Genomic DNA, 19,169 nt, shown 5'->3' on the forward strand with positions numbered 1-19,169 from the left:
CTGCAGCAGACGCCTTATGGAGGGATTGCTTTGCAGTGGTTCATCTTGCCCTGCATATATTTTTCCAGAAACAGTTGCACAGCTACACAGAGAGATGTTCTATTTAAAATTCACCCAGACCACACTTCTTGTTGCTTTTGTGTTTTACCCATACCAGGATTCACGCCCAAGCCTAGTGCCTTTTCAAGATAGCAGAGTAGTGACTGCCATGGTCCAGCTACACACTGAGACCATAGAGGAAGATGGGGGGTGGGATGATCTGATTGATGCACACAGCAACATGTTAATCTGAGGGGCAAGATGTACTTTCTGTATCCATGAGAGAATGTATAGTGTAATGGTTAAGCATAAAGCCTCTGCATCAGATTGTCAGGGGCTAATTCCTGGATCTGCCACTTGGCAGTGTTTGATATTAGAATAAGTTACTTAAATGCTGTGAGACTCAGTTTCTTCCTATCTGTAAAATCAGGATGATGATGTTACCCATTTCATGGAGTTATTGTGAGGATGAAATGAGCCAACATCTGCAAAAGTTTAAAACCTTGCCTTGTATATTGAAAGAAGTGTCTCTTATCATAAGGAGATGATCAAAGCATAATTTTGAGTTCTGTAGCCAATAAGATGGACAAATCATATTTTGAAGTTGGGGAGAGGGGACAAAATGTGCTTGTAATATACCCATTTCCCTTGTGAGCATCTAACTGCCCATGCACACTCCGTATTTCCAGTCCTATTGGCCTCTAACTTTATAATTCCCTCCCCAGACCTTGCCTCTGATGTGCCCTTAGCCCTAAACTTCTCCTGTCTTATCTTTTATGAAAATTTACCAGTCCATATATTTAACCAAAGGTCTTCCCTAAGCACTTGCTGACAGAGATACATGGGGCTTAATTCTCAGCTCTGGTATTTGAAATTTTTTGCAGATAAACCCTCCGCTCTTTGGTTTTACCCATGACTAGAAATATGCTGGACACGTGCACTGGGAGGAGGCTGAGGTCTGTGAAGCCAACCACGTGCTCCTGCCTTGCACCTCCAATGGGTTTTATTATTATTTTTTAATTAATGAAAATATGTAATATTAACATTTATTATTTACTGGTGCAGATGGCTGACATTTCTCCCTAGTTTCCTCACTTTATGGAAGAGTTAGAAAAGAACATTTCTAAAACCAGAGGACAAAAGGGGTTAATGTTACTTTAAAATTACATTCTCTCTCTATATGAATATATATTAAAATACCAAGTTTTTTCTCTGGATGCAAAGATGTTCATTCTTTTAAAAATGTCTAAGAAAAAAAAGTCCCCTTTCCTCCCTCAAGTCAACTTTTGTGCTCCAGAAAATCTTCTATTCCATAAGTCTGATCGTAAAGACTTCAAGTATTAAAGTAATTTGTACATGTAGAGAGAAAAATGACTTTTTCAAAATATACAGGGGCAGCTGCCAAATTGATGTATTATATACTGTGGTTCTGTTTCTTGAAATAATTTTTTTCGTTATTTTTACATCTAACAAAGGAAAAAATTAAAAAGAGGGTAAGAAACGATTCCAGTGGGATGATTTTAACATGCAAAATGCCCCTAGGGTTACTTCTTTGCTTGCTTTCTTCCTCCTTACCCTGCCCACCCACCCCCACCAACACACACACACACACACACACACACACACACTTTCTGTAAAGCTTGAAAATAGAAAGCAAAAACCCTCAACTTGTAAATCATGTGATTAAAGTTGATTACTTATAAATATGAACTTTGGATCTGATTTCTGATTACTGTTAAATTTGATTTCTTACTACCTATTGTTAAATAAGCTGTGTGAGACAGGAAAAAAAAAAAAGCCGGGGTTAATTCCATCAGCTGAAGGTTAAGCCTTTAGCTTCTCTAAATAGGAACCTCCATCTGAATGTCAATGACTCTTTCTTTTTGCCTGATGACTTTGAAGCTGATCAGTGATTCTGTATGTCAACATGTTACCTCTCTTAGTTAATCTAAACTTACTTGATAGGAACTTCCTGGAGATAAAGTCCTATATCAGAGAAGTTTCTCTAAAGATGGAAATTTCAGGCACTATGGTGAGCCAATGGTAGAGATGTTTTGATGGCAATGGAGACTTTTATCACCCCTCAAATGGTAAAGAAGAACTGAAAAAAAATATTAGATTGAACACACTGGTGAGATTTCAGTAGACATTATAAAACCACTAGCAAGGTTGATCTATCATGTATTACATTTGAGAAGAAAGAGATTCAGACTTTTAAGATGAAAAGAATTTATTTCTTAGATTCCTTTCCTCTACTGTCATTGTAAATTTCTAGGGACAAAGAAAACAGATGATATTATTACGATTAATGCTAACAAGAACAGGAAAGGAATCAACATTGAGTCATCTAGTAACATCACTGGAAAGCACAGTAAGAAGGTCCTATACCAAAATTTTGATTGACAAGAAGAGATTGGATTGATGCCATTAATGTTCTTTAAAATGCTGCTCCTTCTAAGAACTGCACCTGAGAAACAATCATGTATTTCAAAGTGTCTTCGTGTGGATTTTATGGAAAGCTTCCCAGAGAGGTGACAAGTTGATTCTTAATTGAGAATGTGTTAAGTATTTCGAAACTCATCTCAGAAGCCATGGTGATAGGGAATGCTTGGCAAAATATACAGACAGTGAATGGTATTTGAGAGCCCAGTTGGAGGGAGAAAAATTGAACAATGGCATATGCTGCTCCGAAGCCACATCCTCTCTAACAAGGCATTGAGATTGGGGTGTAAGCAGTGTTGGTGTTTCTGCTGGATTTCTTCAGTTTCCCTTCCAGGCTCACTTGCATCCTTCTTTTCCTGCTCAGAATGAAGAGAAGATGCTGAAAGGACTCCGTCATCCTCTGAATTCCAGTTGGGTTTTAGCCAGTGGGGATTTCCGGTAGGAAATCGAAAGAAGGGAGGAAAGTGATGGAGTATTTATTCCTTACTGTCTCATCCTACTGGGTTGCAGAGGGTTGGATGCATCCATCACTAAATTACAGTTTCTGGCAGCCCTCATATAGCCCCATCTCAGGGTTCCAGTAATTATCATTCCCTCTGCTTGTCTCTTCAAATGGCTCTCCACTGTTACTCAGCCTGGAACACTGCACCATTCCTTATTGCGCTTTTATGTGTTATTCTTTTTTTTTTTTTTTAATAAATTTTATTTATTTGTGTATATATGTATGTATGTATGTATGTATGTATGTATTGGCTGCGTCGGGTCTTCCTTGCTGCACGCGGGCTTTCTCTAGTTGCGGCGAGCGGGGGCTACTCTTCGTTGTGGTGTGCAGGCTTCTCATTGCGGTGGCTTCTTTTGTTGCAGAGCACACGCTCTAGGTGCGCAGGCTTCAGTAGTTGTGGCGCATGGGCTCAGTAGTTGTGGCTCATGGGTTCTAGAGCGCAGGCTCAGTAGTTGTAGCGCACGGGCTTAGTTGATCTGCGGCATGTGGGATCTTCCCGGACCAGGGCTCGAACCCATGTCTCCTGCATTGGCAGGCGGATTCTTAACCACTGCGCCATCAGGGAAGCCCTTATACATTATTCTTTTATTAACTCTTCAAATTACTCGATTTGAGCATTCAAAAAATATTTGAATATTGATTCATACAAGATAAAAATACTACAAAACAAGGGAAGTGGAAACTTGGTAAGCAGACATTCCATATTTAAGGAATAAAGATGTAGCAAAATACTGGGACAATGAGAATAAGTCATATATGTTAAACAAGACAAAGAGAACCCAAAAAATTTGGCCAGATAATAGTAATAAGGCAGCACATTTGTCCCCATATAGATTGGCAGAAATCGTAACCATGACAAAATGTGGGTGTCAGGTATTTGGATATGATAAATGACTTTTTGAGATAAAATTCCTTTAGAATTTCAAGGAGGATGAAATGTAATAGATTTAGCTCTGAGCAGTGGTCAGAAGAGTGGCAATTATTAAGTGGTAATAGCATGATCAAATTCAACATTTTAATGAAAGTGAGGGGAACTGAAAATATCCATTGGAAGGAGGGTGCCTAATGATAGAAAAGAAAACAAAGAAACAGCCCAAACTGACAGAATATTTAAAACATTTTTTAAAAAACTACTCATTAATATCCCAGGGGAAACCTTTAAGTCATTTAAAAGCACCACAATGTATTTCGAAGAAAGTAACTTGGCTACAAGTCCTGCATGATTAAGTGGTAAAACTACACACTTGAATGAAGAAAAAAAAAAATTAAGACTTTTTTCCGAAGTGAAGAAATTGTGAAAAAGAATCAGGGAACCTAGTAAGAGTCAAATGTCAAGGGTAAAAAATTAAGCAAAAAATAATTTGAGGGATACTTGCAAATAATTTCTAAGCGATTAATTAAGTTAAATAAGTTATTGGATGATTAAAAATAACAAAGGCAATGAACTGGGGAACAAATTTGATCCCTGAAGTTCTAATCACTGTAGAAAAGGAAACTCAGCTAAGAATTCTATTAGACATGGAGTAGTTCCAGAACCGCATTATATAAGTAGAATGCATTAAATGTGTTGTACAAAAACAATATAAATAAATCACCTCCCATGATCAATATTTAAAGTACTCAAGGTGTGGTGCTGGCGCCCAAAGTATGTAATTTATTATTTTGATGATCAATATGCTGGTCAGTGTGATTCCCATGATAAGCATTTTAAGAGAGATCAACAAATTAGAGCTCTTCCATACCAGGCAAGGTGTTGGCAATGGTAATAAATTGTAGAATACTGTAACCCTGTTGAGAATAATGTGTTGGTGGAACGGCAACATTTTTCTGTAAGGCAAAATCTGGTCTATTTGATCTATTGCAGATTTTTGAGTTTAAATAAAAACCAAGCAGAACCAAAATGAAAAGATAAATAAAATGAAGGAAAAGGAGAGAAACTGTTAGCTGGCTACTCTGAACCTAGCATTGTGGTAAGAATTTTAACACACCCATTAAATACTGACAGTGCTCCAGAGGTGGGAATTACTGTCTCCATCTTATAGAGGGAAACAGACGGAAAGGGTTCCATAACTACATCACTAAACTGGCTGAGGTCGAGTCACCATGAAGAAGGAGAATCCAGACCCTTGCCCAGGTTTGGCTGGTTCTAAGTACCCTGTTTATTTAAGTAATTCATTTAGACTTTTAAAAAAAATTTTAACAGATATTTACCAGAGATTTTAAACGATTTTAAAAATGGAATGACAGTCTCATTTGAACAGTGTTTTGCAAAGATAAGGAGCTGATTCAAAAATAAGAAAGAAAAAAGGAGAGAAATAATCAGGCATTTCTATGCCTAGGACTTGTTAACAGCGTTTGGTAGGTAGGATTCTAAGATGGTCCCCAAGATTTTCTGTCTCTGGTATACACATCCTGCATAATTCTAGCCACAGTGAATATGATGGGTTTAACTCTCACAATGCATTTACATCATATGGCACAGTTGACTTTAAGAAAGAGAGCTTATCCAGGGGAACCTAACGTAATCATTTGGGACATTTGAAGGCAGATGTTTTTCTCTGGATGGTCACAGGAGGGGAAGTCTTTGCTGGTCTGGAAGAAAGCAAACACCCTATTTTGAACAGCTGAGATCAGGAGCCCCTAGAAGCTGAATGTGGCACCAAACTGAGAGTTAACAGGAGAGCAGGGACACAGACCTACAACCACAGAAAATGAATTCTGCCATCAACTGGTACACCTGAAGAAGACCTGAGCTCAGGTGAGAACCACAGCCCGGGATGATAGCTTGATTTCAACCTGGTAAGACCCTGAGCAGAGAACCCAGCCACACCGTGCCCAGACTTCTGACCTCCAGAACCATGAGCTAATATATGGGCATTGTTTTTAGCTGCTAATTTGTAGTATTTTATCAGGCATCTGAAAGAAACTAATAACACAGCAAAAATTACTTCTGGAACTTGTCTTATCTGACATTTTTACAAAAGTTCAGTAAAATCACAGGGAGCTTGTGCATGTAGTAGAATTTTGACCTATGGGGAATACACTGAATAGAGATTTAGTTATGTTGACTGTGTGGAATGGCAGAAAAAAGTTTCAGTGTGGGTTTGAAGGCAAGGCATTTTAGGAAGAATTAATCCAGATGATATTTGCAAGATGGTGGATTGGTCTCAACCAGCAATTATGATTCATTAGAAGGCTACAGTGAGCATTTTCATTGCTGCCCATAGACATAGGCTCAGCATGTGCCTGTTGAGTAGACCAACAGCATTTCTGAGCATCCTTAGGAAAGGTACTGGAAACTCACGAGAAACAAAAGGTCTGTAAAAATTATAGGGTTAATCCATTCCCAGGATAATATAAAGAGTTACCCTTCTTAACTAGACATCAGGAAGTGCATAAGTGATAGACAAGTTCCCCAGATATGCAATTAAAATAAGCAACAGGACAAACTTTCTTAGGAAGTATACATCTTACAGATATACCCCTTATCTGGAAAATTAAAGATTAAGGGACTATTCTCAAGGTTTATAAAAATAGATAAACAGAAGGACTGCATATTAGGTGTATTGGAAAGAATCTGTGAGTCCAGCTAGTGGGGAAATGCTGCTTCTTTTCTTTCCAGATGTTTCCTTTCATGTCCAGAAAGCTAGGTTAGCATAACACTCCCGACCCTTCTCCATCCCTTTGGTCACCTTGCCCTTGGGAAGGTAGTGTGATGTATCTGGTTGGCAGAATTGGGACAGTATGTTGGGAATGTTTGACTCAGCTCTTCTTTTTACCTCTTAAGAATAAGCCTGACCAAAGGGAGCACATTTTCTTCTCTCATGTCTCTAACTGGGTAGATAAGGCTGTTGTATTCTGGGGTTTAATATTAGGAAGTCTAAACCTCCCAAAAATATAACCAGAAAATGCCATTCGAGACATTTTTTGAGTAGTAAAGGTGAAGTTTTGTTCCCGGAATTGCACGCTTTTATCATATTTTTCCACTAGTTTAATGGTTGGTGTGTGGTAGGGAAGGAGGTGCTATTTATTGGGTCTCCTCAAAGGTCTTCATTAGAACAAGACAGTTCCTCCTAATGTTACAAAAAGGAATTCTTAAAATTGAAACTAAAACAAAGCATAGTTTTATTCATAATTATTAGTATATTTAAGAAATTTGTTACTTCAAGATGTACAGGATGAAATTACAAAGGACATCAAGAAGGGTTTAATGAACCTAATTATTATACATTTAAAAGGATTGATCCCCTTATTTCTGAGATGACATAACTGGGTTATTATATCATTTTGTATAGTATCCTTGGTATGTTTTAATTCATTTGCTCATTATTCATGCAATAGTCTAAACCCTTGTGGCATTTTTAACATTTGAAAAAATTTCCAGCATTGGAAAGATTCCTTATGTCAACATATAAAGACTAAAAATCACCTTTAAGCCTCAACATGGAAGATTGGCAATCCTCGTTCTCTTGAGTATTTTTCTTTATTCACTACCACTTTACAACTTGGGTTTTTAATTACTAAATTCTTGGTACAGAATGTGAATTTTACATGTCATAATTATTCTAGGAGTTGTTATGAGCACTATGGAACCAATGGAAAAGTAGGACAAAGAGGAATTAACCTTTTAAATACAAATCTTCCTAACAAGACAAAAGAAGTGACAAAAGAAGGTCTAAAATGAAGACCCTGACTAACTGGCCATGTTAGACACCTCATTCTCGTGGTTCCCTGGACCCAGCAGTGAGAAAGATACATGTTGCCTTCATCTAAAAAACACAATTTAAGAATTGTAGGTGCTTCCCTGGTGGCACAGTGGTTAAGAATCCGCCTGCCAGTGCAGGGAACACGGGTTTGAGCCCTGGTCCGGGAAGATCCCACATGCCACGAAGCAACTAAGACCGTGCGCCACAACTACTGAGCCTGCGCTCTAGAGCCCGTGAACCACAACTACTGAAGCCCACGCACCTAGACCCCGTGCTCAGCAACAAAGAGAAGCCACCGCAATGAGAAGCCCGTGCACCGCAACAAAGAGTAGCCTCCGCTCACTACAACTAGAGAAAGCCCACACATAGCAAGGAAGAGCCAACGCAGCCAAAAATAAATAAATAAATCTATTTAGAAAATAAATTTAAAAAGTGTTTAAAAAAAAAAAAAGAATTGTAGCTTTTCTCTTCTCTTTTCAGGAATCTAGGGAGTCGAGGGCAATGTATCAGACAATCCCAAAGGGCTCCAATTACCTTTTTATCTGAATCTCCTCAGCACTTTTAAAAGGATTCTGTACTTTATTATTCCAGTGTACACTGATAGTCTATTTCACAGGATTCTCTTGTGTTATTCCTGTATAAATTAACTTCCCAATTTGAGTATAAAATGAAATTATGCCACTCTTGGCTTGTTTATGTTTATTAAAACCACATAACCCTTCTGCACAAAGGTTTTGATTCAAGTTTAATGAATAAAAATAAACTTCCAATAGTAGGTTCTACCAGAAACTGCATGGCTATAACTCATAGTAGGGTTGGATCTGAAGTAACTATGTTAGTTGCATTTGCTTACACACCCCAGGTGTACTTCTTTATAAGGTTTAGGGAATATTGGGTTATCAGTGACTTAGGGATCCTAACTTCAAGAAACAAGTCAACTTCATCCTTGGCATAGCTACAGAGATAGTTCAAAATCATTATTACAAAAAGCAGTAAAAGTAAGATGTAGTTTATGCCATACCCTTTTGTGTCATTTTGGAAGGATACAACTAGAATGAACTTATGCGTGAACACTGAGGGAAATGAGTGAGGATTACAAAGAGAGGTATAAAATATAACCACACTTGTGTTCTTATCAGAATTCAGCACATGTGAATATTTCTATGACAAGTGTCTCTAGCTAGTCACATTCTTCTTACACTTTACATATTTGGCTACTTTACTGTGAAGAAATGAGCTATGGAATTCTTTGTCATGACATACCTCACTGGGAGTGTATTAGTTTCCTATTGCTGCTACAACAAATTATTCCAAGCTTAGTAAGTTAAAACAATATGAATTATTTTACAGTTCTGGAGGTCAAAAATCCAAAATGGCTTAGCAGGGCTGCATTCTGGAGGCTCTAGGGATGAATACATTTCTTTGTTTTTTACAGCTTCTGGAGGTCACCTGCATTCCTTGGTTCATAACCCCTTCCTCCATTTTCAAGCAATTAATGTCACATCTTCTAATCGTCTTCATACTCTCTTCCTACCCTCTGCTTCTGGGGTCACATCACCTTCACTGACTGTGACATTCCTGCCCCAATTTTATAAAGACCCTTGTGATTACATTGGGCCCACATGGAAAATCCAGAAGAATCTGCCCATCTCAAGATCCTTAACCTAATCATATCTGCAGAGTCCCTTTTACAATGTAAAGTAATATATTCACAGGTTCTGGGGTTTAGGGCATAGACCTCTTTCCAGGGCCATCATTCAGTGTACCATAGGGGATATACTTTATTTATGTATGTATTTGTCTACAACACTTCTAGAAAAAGAAGACTTCATATGAATCTGAGAAGCCAAAAGCTTCTGGTAAAACATTTCATACATGCATCCACATTACTCCATGTAAAAGATTTATTATGTGAAAGTTGCCCAAACATCTAGCAGTCAGTGGGGAATCCAGAATTGTCAAATGAGAGGAACTTAGTTAGAAGGTGAGGACTAGGAAACTTACTTCAGAGCTGTGTTTTCATAGCAAGCTTGATGTTTCTACATGGATCTTACATGTATTTGGAGGAAGATTGAGATCAGGGGCTAAAGAAATTATTGGAGTCAAATTCTTCCCTTCCTCTCCTCCATCAAGCCAAACCTCTTGGCTCTATCACTGTTAGTGTTTGAATATCCTGCTTAAAGGAGCAGAGAAGAAGAGATAAGACAGACAGCTTGGTCCCGCTGTGTGAAATTTACTTGGGGTTAATACCAATTTAATAACTCACTCTCTGACATTTTATTTTAATCTTTATGTCAGTTCAGTGTTAGCATGCTAATACCTCAGTTTCATTCAATTTCTCAGTATCTATGGTTGATATTCTTTACCCAAATTCTGTCTTCAGATATTCACATATGTTTGGAACTTGCTTAGTCTTTGATTAGAATTTTACGTGACATAATGAAATAAAGGTTCTCTTCATGACATGCTGAACATAATACAGGCACCCAAAGTCCTTAACTAAACTTGATTATTTATGGAGCCTGATAATATTATGGGGATTTTAGGTTTTTGGTTTTTCTAGTTTTTGTGGTCCTATATATTGGTTTTATAAGAATTTTATCTGCATGTAGATGAGCAGACTCATGGTTTCTATAAGGGTTTAGACTTAATAAAGCATGTGCCATATGATCATAAAATATTCTGATCTATTTGAGTAAAAAGTTCGATATATTTTAAGATACTATTTTTTCCGGTTTTCTTGTTTATAGAATCCTATGTGTGAGATACTTTTTAAAATAAGAATGTTCATTGCAGTGTTTTATATACTAGCTCAAATTGTAAAAAAAAAAAAAAAAAAAAAATTTAAAATAGAACTCTGGGTATATTTTACATATGTTTTTATAAATTAGAATACAATGTGGTTATAAGGAGGAATGAGGCAATGAGGCATATTTCTATATATTGTTGTAAAACTATACCCTATGATATAGTGAAGAGTTAAAAAAATTAGCTTAAAAACTAAGCATTTATGATTCCATAAATTTTTGCTAAAAATGTATACATGTAATTATGCATGCTTAGAATAGAAATCTGGAAGGAAACACACTTATACATCAAACTGTTACTAATTAAAACTAACATATTGAATACTTATTTTATTCCAGACTCTGTTATAAATGTTCTGCATGTATCATTTTATGTAGTTCCACAGCAAGCCTATGAATTATTATTATTTTGATTTTGTAGATGAAACTGAATCACAGAGAGATGAAATAACTTGCCAAAGACACTTGATTATCTAACACTGTCTTTGGGATGTGAATATTCAAATGACTCTTACCTCTACTTTTTTTACAGTCTATGCTAGAATTCTCAATAATGAGTGTGTATTACTTTTATAATTATAAAAAAGAAGAAAGGTATTTTTCATTTGGGGAAAAAAAAGATCCCACAAAAGAGGAAATCAGTGGGAAACACCTGGTTGCAATTTACCAGCTATGATACATTATTTAAAATGCAAGAAAACTGATACTTGAAAACCTGTCTTACTGAGTCTTCAAAATCCATTATTTTTAAAATAAATTCAGTTTAGATGCCCAAATCCCCATGCAAATAATTGAATAAAAATTCAATATGTTTTGTCTTCACATGCTAGTTCCATCTTTTCCTAAAAATTTTTACAGTAAGCTTCAAAATGTGAAATAATGTCTTCATTTTAAAGTTAGTTTATAGAATTTTAAAAACACATAGCATCAATACAATGAAATCACTAAAGTATTTTAAAAATCATGTTGGTTTTAGTTAAATTGTGTTAATGGATTTATAGAATGAAACAAAGGACAATCACGTTTGGAAAATCATGCAGTAGATAGTGTTCTGGTAGCTATTGCTATGTAGCAAACCACCCCAACAAATAAATAATTTATTATTATTTTGCATCGTTCTGTAGGTTAAGTTCTGAGCTGAGTTGTTCAAGCTTAGTTTCCTTCATGTTTCAGTTAGATTTCGGTTAATGTTGCAGTCATCTGAAGGCTGGACTGGACTGGCTATCCAAGATGGTGCACTTTACATGGCTGGCAGTTGAAGCTGGCTGATGGTTGGGAGCTTAAGTAGAGCTATTGACTGGAATGCTTACATGGACCTTCAAGTGGCTTGGGCTTCTCAGAGAATGGTGCCTTAGTTTCTAGAGGAAGCATCCCAAGAATAAGTGTTCAGTTGTGAACTTTACAAGAGACAAAAAGGGGACGCTGCCAGGCCAATGAAAGTCTAAGCCTGGAACTAGGATAGCATTATTTCTTTCATGTTCTATTGGTCAAAGAAGCCACAGGGTCCACCTATATTTAAAGGAGTAGAGAAATAGGCTCTTTCTTTTGATAGGACAGTGGCAAGAGATGAGAGATAGGGGAGATATTGGTGCAGCTGTCTTTGGAAAATGCCACCTGCTGCAGTCGCTTAAAAAGCAACCTTTGCCTAGTCTTTGTAAAATATATCTGATATAAAAAAGTTATTATGCCATTGACAAGGAAAGGTTAAATTCCTGGATATATGATTGGTTTGGTTGGTTACCACAGGCTATCTCTTCCCAACTGATAGTGATTATTATAAATAAAGCTGACTATGCCTCTTTACATTTCTGACTGTCTATTTTTCTGTCTCAGTTTTTTTTTTCTTTTGATCACTGGTGATTGGGAAATGGAGTATGCAGAGTGGGAAAAAAGGTTTGCAGTAAAGAGTGAATCCACAGAGGGGATATTTCTGGTCAAACCATGAGAAGTCTGTGGATAATTGCTGTTGACCTACAAAGTTAATGATCAAAAGAGGAAGATCATTCTTTCTATATAACTGTGACAATGTCATATATCTTTGTACCTCATAATTTATAAAGACCTTTCATGTATATTTCTTGTTTTGAGCCTGCATCAAACTCATTTTATGGATCAGTAACCTGAGCGATAAGTAAGTTAAGTGATGCCCTTAAAGTCACATAGCTAGTAATGGAGAGTGAAACACGTCTTCTGTCTTCAGGACCCTTTCCTTTGTATCACAGTACCTTTATAGACTTTTACTGCCAAAACTGTTTGAAAAGCAGGTAAGAAACAAGAATGAGAAGTGGGTAAGAGTGAAGACAGATGTGATTTTGGGCAAATAACTTTATTTTTTCAACCTAGAAAAGAAAAATGCCTTCCATGTATAAATGTTGGGAAGAGTAAGTATGAAAGTGTAATAAAGTCAAAGAGTGTGTTTGATAGATGTCATCTCATACTCCTATTACAGCAATTGTCATTAGTATTACATTAAAGAGACAATTTGGTACAGTAGATAAAGCATGGAGTCAGACAGATCTAGTTTTTATTTTTCAATGTAATCAGTAAAAATTTCTACATTTTTTAAGGCAGAAAGCCACTTCGTGAGAATAATTTTCTGACATTAAAATTACCTGGGAAACTATGGTTGAACTTTGCCCATATATATTAGTCACATTTGGAAGACTACACTGTGGATAAAGCAAGGTTCCAAATCTCAGTAGCCTACTCAAAAAATGCCTTAGATTTTGCTCCTACTAATATAGACTAAGGTAGCTGTGGGTTGTCATTGGCTCTGTTCCTAGATCCTTCTTTATTCCAGGATCCAGGATAAAGGGGCTGTCACTATTTGGGGCACATTGTTCTCATGGCAGAGGAAAATTCAATGACTGAACCACACAATGGCTTTTAAAACTTTTGTTCAAATGTGATATATATCACTTACACTCATATTTCATTAGCCTAAAACATATGGTTAAGCTCAACATCAATGTGACAAGCATACTTAATTCTTCTACAGGAAGATGATTAAATAATTAGACACAATAAAACAGTCTATTTTAATCCAAGATAGGAATCATGTGACTGCTAAAGTTCCTGGAGGCACAAAAACCATTTGAAATATTTTTAAGTACTCGTTTCTCAGTGCCTAGCACACAACTTCATACACTGTAGGTGCTCATTAAATATTAATAGGTGAATGCATGATATAGGCAAAGGTTAACATGTAGCAAACCCTTACACTGTGACCTTTTATCTCTCCATGCTCCAAATTGAAGAAGCAATGATTAAAATTTAAATTTCTGTTGTTAGCCTAGATGCGTATTCAAATATACTCAGAAAATGAATAAAACACCCTTTATATAACTGCAGTCATAATGAAGGAGAGCAAGCTATTACATGCAATTAGGTGAAGTTAGAGTAGTTAGTTCATTCATTCAGCAAACAGGTTATTACACCTTTCTATGTGCCAGGCACTGACACAAAGATGTATTTAAAGATGAGTAAGGACTTCTCTGGTGGCGCAGTGGTTAAGAATCCGCCTGCCAATGCAGGGGATACAGGTTTGAGCCCTGGTCCGGGAAGATCCCACATGCCGCGGAGCAACTAAGCCCGTGTACAACAACTACTGAGCTTGCACCCTAGAGCCCACACGCCGCAACTACTGAGCCCAAGCGCTGCAACTACTGAGCCGGCGCGCCTAGAGCCCGTGCTCTGCAACAAGAGAAGCCACTGCAATGAGAAGCCCGCGCACCGCAAAGAAGAGTAGCCCCGCTTGCTGCAGCTAGAGAAAGCCCGTGCTCAGCAACAAAGACCAAACGAAGGCTCCCCAAAAAAATTTAATAAAAAAAAAAAATGAGTAAGAGTCAGGTACAGCCCTTGCCCTTAATGAGTTGTAGTGACACCTTAGCAGGTTTATAGTAAGTTTGATGGTGAAAAGTTTTGCAGATTAATTTGTTATTTTGATTTTAAATTCCCAAACTAGAGTGGGGGAGGTATGTCTGTGTGAGGATATATAATTATTTTAATAAATCCATTTTCTTTGAATCATAGTCCACCTAATCTAAAGAATATGGTAATTTATTTCAAATGTCCTTAAAAATAGGAGGAAACAATGCATAGAGAGATGTCTCGAAGATGCCTCAAATCATGAGCAAAATTATCTTTATATGATGGGAAGCAACTATTTAAAAGTGTATGCATTGTACAAAGTATTAGATTTCACCCTTCAAACTCTGCATCAGCTTGTGAAAAGAATTTTTAATTATTTTGATAAGACATATATATGTGCAGAAAAAATAACACAGAGTGCTTTAATTGACACTTTCTTCTGCAAAGACACCATATTGAAGAATTTTGCACTTCCTTTTTTTTTCTTAACATAACAAGACATATCTCAGCTACATACCCAAGAGATAGCTAGAGACTAATGAGGGTGTAGAGTGAATACTGGTGGAAACAAAAGGAACATTTCCAAACCTAACTTAAGCATTAAGAGCCAGAGAATTTAAGGAACAAGATTCCAGAATAATAGACAATTTCTAAAGAACTCAGTTACAAGACCACATTTAAAGAGCTCTATATTAAAGAATCCTAAGGAATCATTTGAAGAAAAATCAATGTGAAGAGTCAGCTGTGAATTGAATATAAGTTGATAAATAAAATCACATCTTCCAAGATCTCTTCCTAATTAACAACCTGTTACAGAAAACAGGTGGGTTTTTTGATATTCAAATAGCTTCATAAGTTATTAAAAATTACAAAAGACATATTAATTCCCTAGCAAAACAGTTTTACATTAAAAAGCATTCTGAAAATTGGCTTACTGCCTTAACTGTGGGATCTGTTTCTGTGGTTAATTAACATGACATTTGATTCTTTTTTTTTTTTTGTCATCAAAAAATTTATTGCTAGAGCTCTAGAAACTAAACCCAGCTTCAGTGTCGCAGAAGCTCTAGAAACATCAAACTTACAAAACGTGTGACAACACACGTGTTCGGGAAAACTCTACGTTACCATTCTAGCTGACTGGAACAAAACACTCTGTTTTTCCAGACTAAAAAGCAGGGGCACCAGGACCAACGATCACCAGCTGCCCAGATACCAAAAAATTATGCTTCTGAGATCTCTTGATGTTGATTCCAGATGAAGAGCAAACAAGCTGCCTTACGTGGGCCACTCTCGACAGAAGCCCTTTTTGACATTTGATTTTTACTGATAAAAAATAACACACACATGCTTTTTAAGATTATTATTATTTGAGGTTATTTACTTAGGTTCATATAGATGTCATTTTAGGGACATTTATAAGAAGTGCCTTTAAAATAAATGTTTTTTCCCCTCATATACTACAGAATAATTTTGGAAGTAAATATAAAGAAGAGTCAAAATTAAGTTATTCATCCTCCTGCATGCCCACAGCCAAGTGAGGATTGTGATGGGGGCAGTGATCACAGGGGCACTTCTAGTGTACATGCCACCCAGGTACCCTGCTCCACAGCAGCTGTGCTGTGACTGATTTTTCCCCTCGCAGTACTTGAGCTGGGTTTTACCCTTTCCAGTTGGTTCTCCCATCTCTCTACCAATATGGCAGTGCTCTTGATCTGAGTCACTTGCCTACATTCTGTGACATTTTTGCAAAGGCTCTAATTCTCTCCTTCCTTCTGCCTCTCTGTCCACCTCCTCCAGAACTACAGTGAAACCCAGCTCAGGTGACAATCAGAAGAATCCCACTTTCTCCCTCAAGTTGCAATTACCCCTTGTAGCATAACGCACTAGGTATTCCACCTACTATGGGCTATGGTACGAATGTATGCTTTGAGCCCAAAATCAAAAATCTGAAAAAAAAAACCCATGTCAAACTATATTAATTAGAGAGTAAACTGATCACAAATTGCAATGTGGAAGGTATGGTTAAAAATAAAATATGCCTTTTTAAAAATTTTACTCAAACTTGAGTACCATTTTATGTGCCCCACTTTTATGTGTCCTACTCAAATCTGGTGTTTTTAAAAAAATAAAGTTCACTTTGAAATTCTTATATTCAAAGCTCTGTTAAAGGAACCATTTTTATAGATGTTGTGAGGTTTTGTGGGTTATTTTAGATAAATTTTAGTCTGTACACAGCCTAAAATAAATAAGTGAAAGAAATAAATAGTGTTGGGGTAGGAAATTTACAAATGAGAATAAAAATAGTTATGCAGAGATGCATTTTGGGGGAATTCATACCCAACCCTAAACTTTTTATTTTTGCTTTGATCCACTAAAGAGAGGTGCAAGGGAATAAGAATAAAGTGTGTCAAGTTCTGATATAAACCTAAAATACAAAACAGTCTTTTCTTAAAAGAGTTGTACCAGTGTAAAACAATAAATAGATGGTCTACAGGTGGGAAAGGCGTAAAAACCTTTTGATGTCAAATGGTTTAGAAGTCATGGAACGATAGCATTTTAGAACTCATCAGATTTAGGCTCTTCAGTTAACAGATGAGGAATCTGAGCCAGAACATTGAAGGAACGAGACTCCAGAGTAATGAACAGTTTCTAAAGAACTCAATTATAAGACCACACTTAAAGAGTTCCATATTAAAGAATCCTAATGAATCGTTTGGAGAAAAATCAGTGTGAGTCAGCTGTGATTAGTAATGGCAGAATTAGTAATAAAGGTGATGAATTATGCCAGAAGCTGCATAAAATGTTCTTAATATTTACCATTAACCCCAGTACCAATATTGTTATTTGCAAAGATATATTTTAGAATGTTTAAAAGCAAGGATACAAAAAACAAAAGCTAATCTCTCTCTTAGTTTACCATTTCTATGACTTCACACTTCACTAGGAAGAAACCCATAACCATTATTTCCAAGTTGTCCAACTGTTTCTTTTGTGTCATTGCCACTGTCAGTCTTTGGTGTAACTGTTTTAAAATCGAAGCTTCATTGAATGCACCATGCATGAAAACAAATGGGACCAATGAAATGATGATGATATTTATATTGATGGGGTGAGGTAGCCCTCCAAAATGCGACTGCATTGACTGTATAGCTGAGTTATGGTTGTTTCTATGTGGACAATGGCAGGCAAAGGGTGTGGGTGTGTAACTGAAGTACATTTGTCTCAGTGATATTTAATAGATGGAGTTCTGAATTATGTGAACACAATTTATAATGTAGAGCTGTATCACAGAAATGTATTGGTTAACGAAACAGGATAGAACTTGTTCTCATCTTTAACAATGGACACCCACTGTGGGCATTAGTTACAGCTTTCTAAAATATTGACTTTCTGACATATAAACTTGACCTATATGTTTGTCTGTGAGGAAGTTGATTCTCTTTGGGGGTAACTTCCAAAATATGGTGAGGATGCCAAGTATAAGAAGAATCCTTGTGTGGCAAGTAGCCAGAACATCGTGTCCCCCAAGTTCAGTAAAGTCAATGCCAAACTTCATTGCCACAAAATTTATGTATCAGGGAAACAGGTTTTTCTCTGTGTTTGGAAGTTTACATTTCTGAAGCATTTCTCTGCCATTTCAACGTTTCCTATGAATATATCTGGTCTTAGAGGTACCTGTGCTGGAAAATTTTTTTCACCTCCCTGCAAGTAACTACCTTGTAACTACCGCATCAGAACAGGAACAAAAGTAGCATGCCATTCTGGCCTCCAGGAGAATTCAGGGCAGAGCAGAAGCCCTAGGTCCAAAGGGAAGGCTGTTCCCACTTAGCCAGGCTGGGAACACCTGGGAATCATCATATAGCTGGGAGACCAGCAACCAGGATTAAAAAGGGGACAGAGGGACAGAAGAGAATATGTCCCCCATAAACAGTCACGCCCAAGCTCTGACTGTTTAACCTTTGTGTATAAAAGGATACCTGCAATATTCGAGGTTAGAAGTGTTATGCCTTTGAATTAGTCAGGTACGAAAAACTTGTGTTTTTCATATGAACACATAGTTTTAATGTCTATATCATACTTCCAATACTGAAACTGAAGGATAAAACAGATAAAACTAGCTTGATTTCGTGAGCTGTTTGTTCTAAATAGAAATTTTATTTTACAAGTAGTTGTGATTTAAACATATTGCAGAGTTACAGAAAATTAAAGGGGTTGTAATCAGACTTCTTAAAAGGTGACTCTTCAGGCAATGGCTTATTCTCTGATTCACCCTTCTTGAAATAACTAAGTATGAGGCCTTTTTTCCAAAATGAGAGTTTCTGCAAAGATGTCTGCTGTTAAAACGGAATGATTCTTATATAAAACCAAGGTAATCCGCCAGCTTCATACTTAAAATATAGAATTGGAATAACATTTCTCTTTTTTTTTTACAATTTGGAAATATCATTTCCACTGACTATTGAATTTTATAGGCTCAAATGTTTTTGCTCAGTAGATTTCTCTCAGATCAGTAATTTTTAGTTACATTCTACCCAGACCATCCTTATGCATCTAATTTATATTAAAAAACCCATGACGTATAATAGGTATGCTTCCCTCTTCCTTTTCCTTTAAGCACTTTCCTTTCCTTTTATTTATTTATATTTATGCTGTAGCTGTTGCTTTTGCTGTGAAGTAGTAGCTGTCGTTGCTGAAAAAAAACAGCATCTCATTTTTCTTAAAAACAATTTTAACAATTTTAAGTGAAAATGAAAACTTTGCCTTTGCATTGCGATTACAAAATTTTCACTAAAATGTATTATT

The 19,169-nt window shown here is 36.6% G+C and overlaps 1 protein-coding gene and 1 non-coding gene across 2 annotated transcripts in view; both read right to left on the reverse strand.

Moving 5' to 3' along the window:
- The window catches only part of KCNH7 (potassium voltage-gated channel subfamily H member 7), a 453,269-nt gene that overhangs the window by 158,670 nt on the left and 275,430 nt on the right, over positions 1-19,169 (reverse strand). The window lies entirely within an intron of this gene.
- On the reverse strand, positions 15,541-15,674 carry LOC132369399 (U11 spliceosomal RNA). Its single transcript, XR_009504378.1, has one exon. It is a non-coding gene; the product is annotated as a U11 spliceosomal RNA (small nuclear RNA).

The sequence above is a fragment of the Balaenoptera ricei genome, chromosome 7, assembly GCF_028023285.1.
Source record: "Balaenoptera ricei isolate mBalRic1 chromosome 7, mBalRic1.hap2, whole genome shotgun sequence".
Taxonomy (NCBI): Eukaryota; Metazoa; Chordata; class Mammalia; order Artiodactyla; family Balaenopteridae; genus Balaenoptera; species Balaenoptera ricei.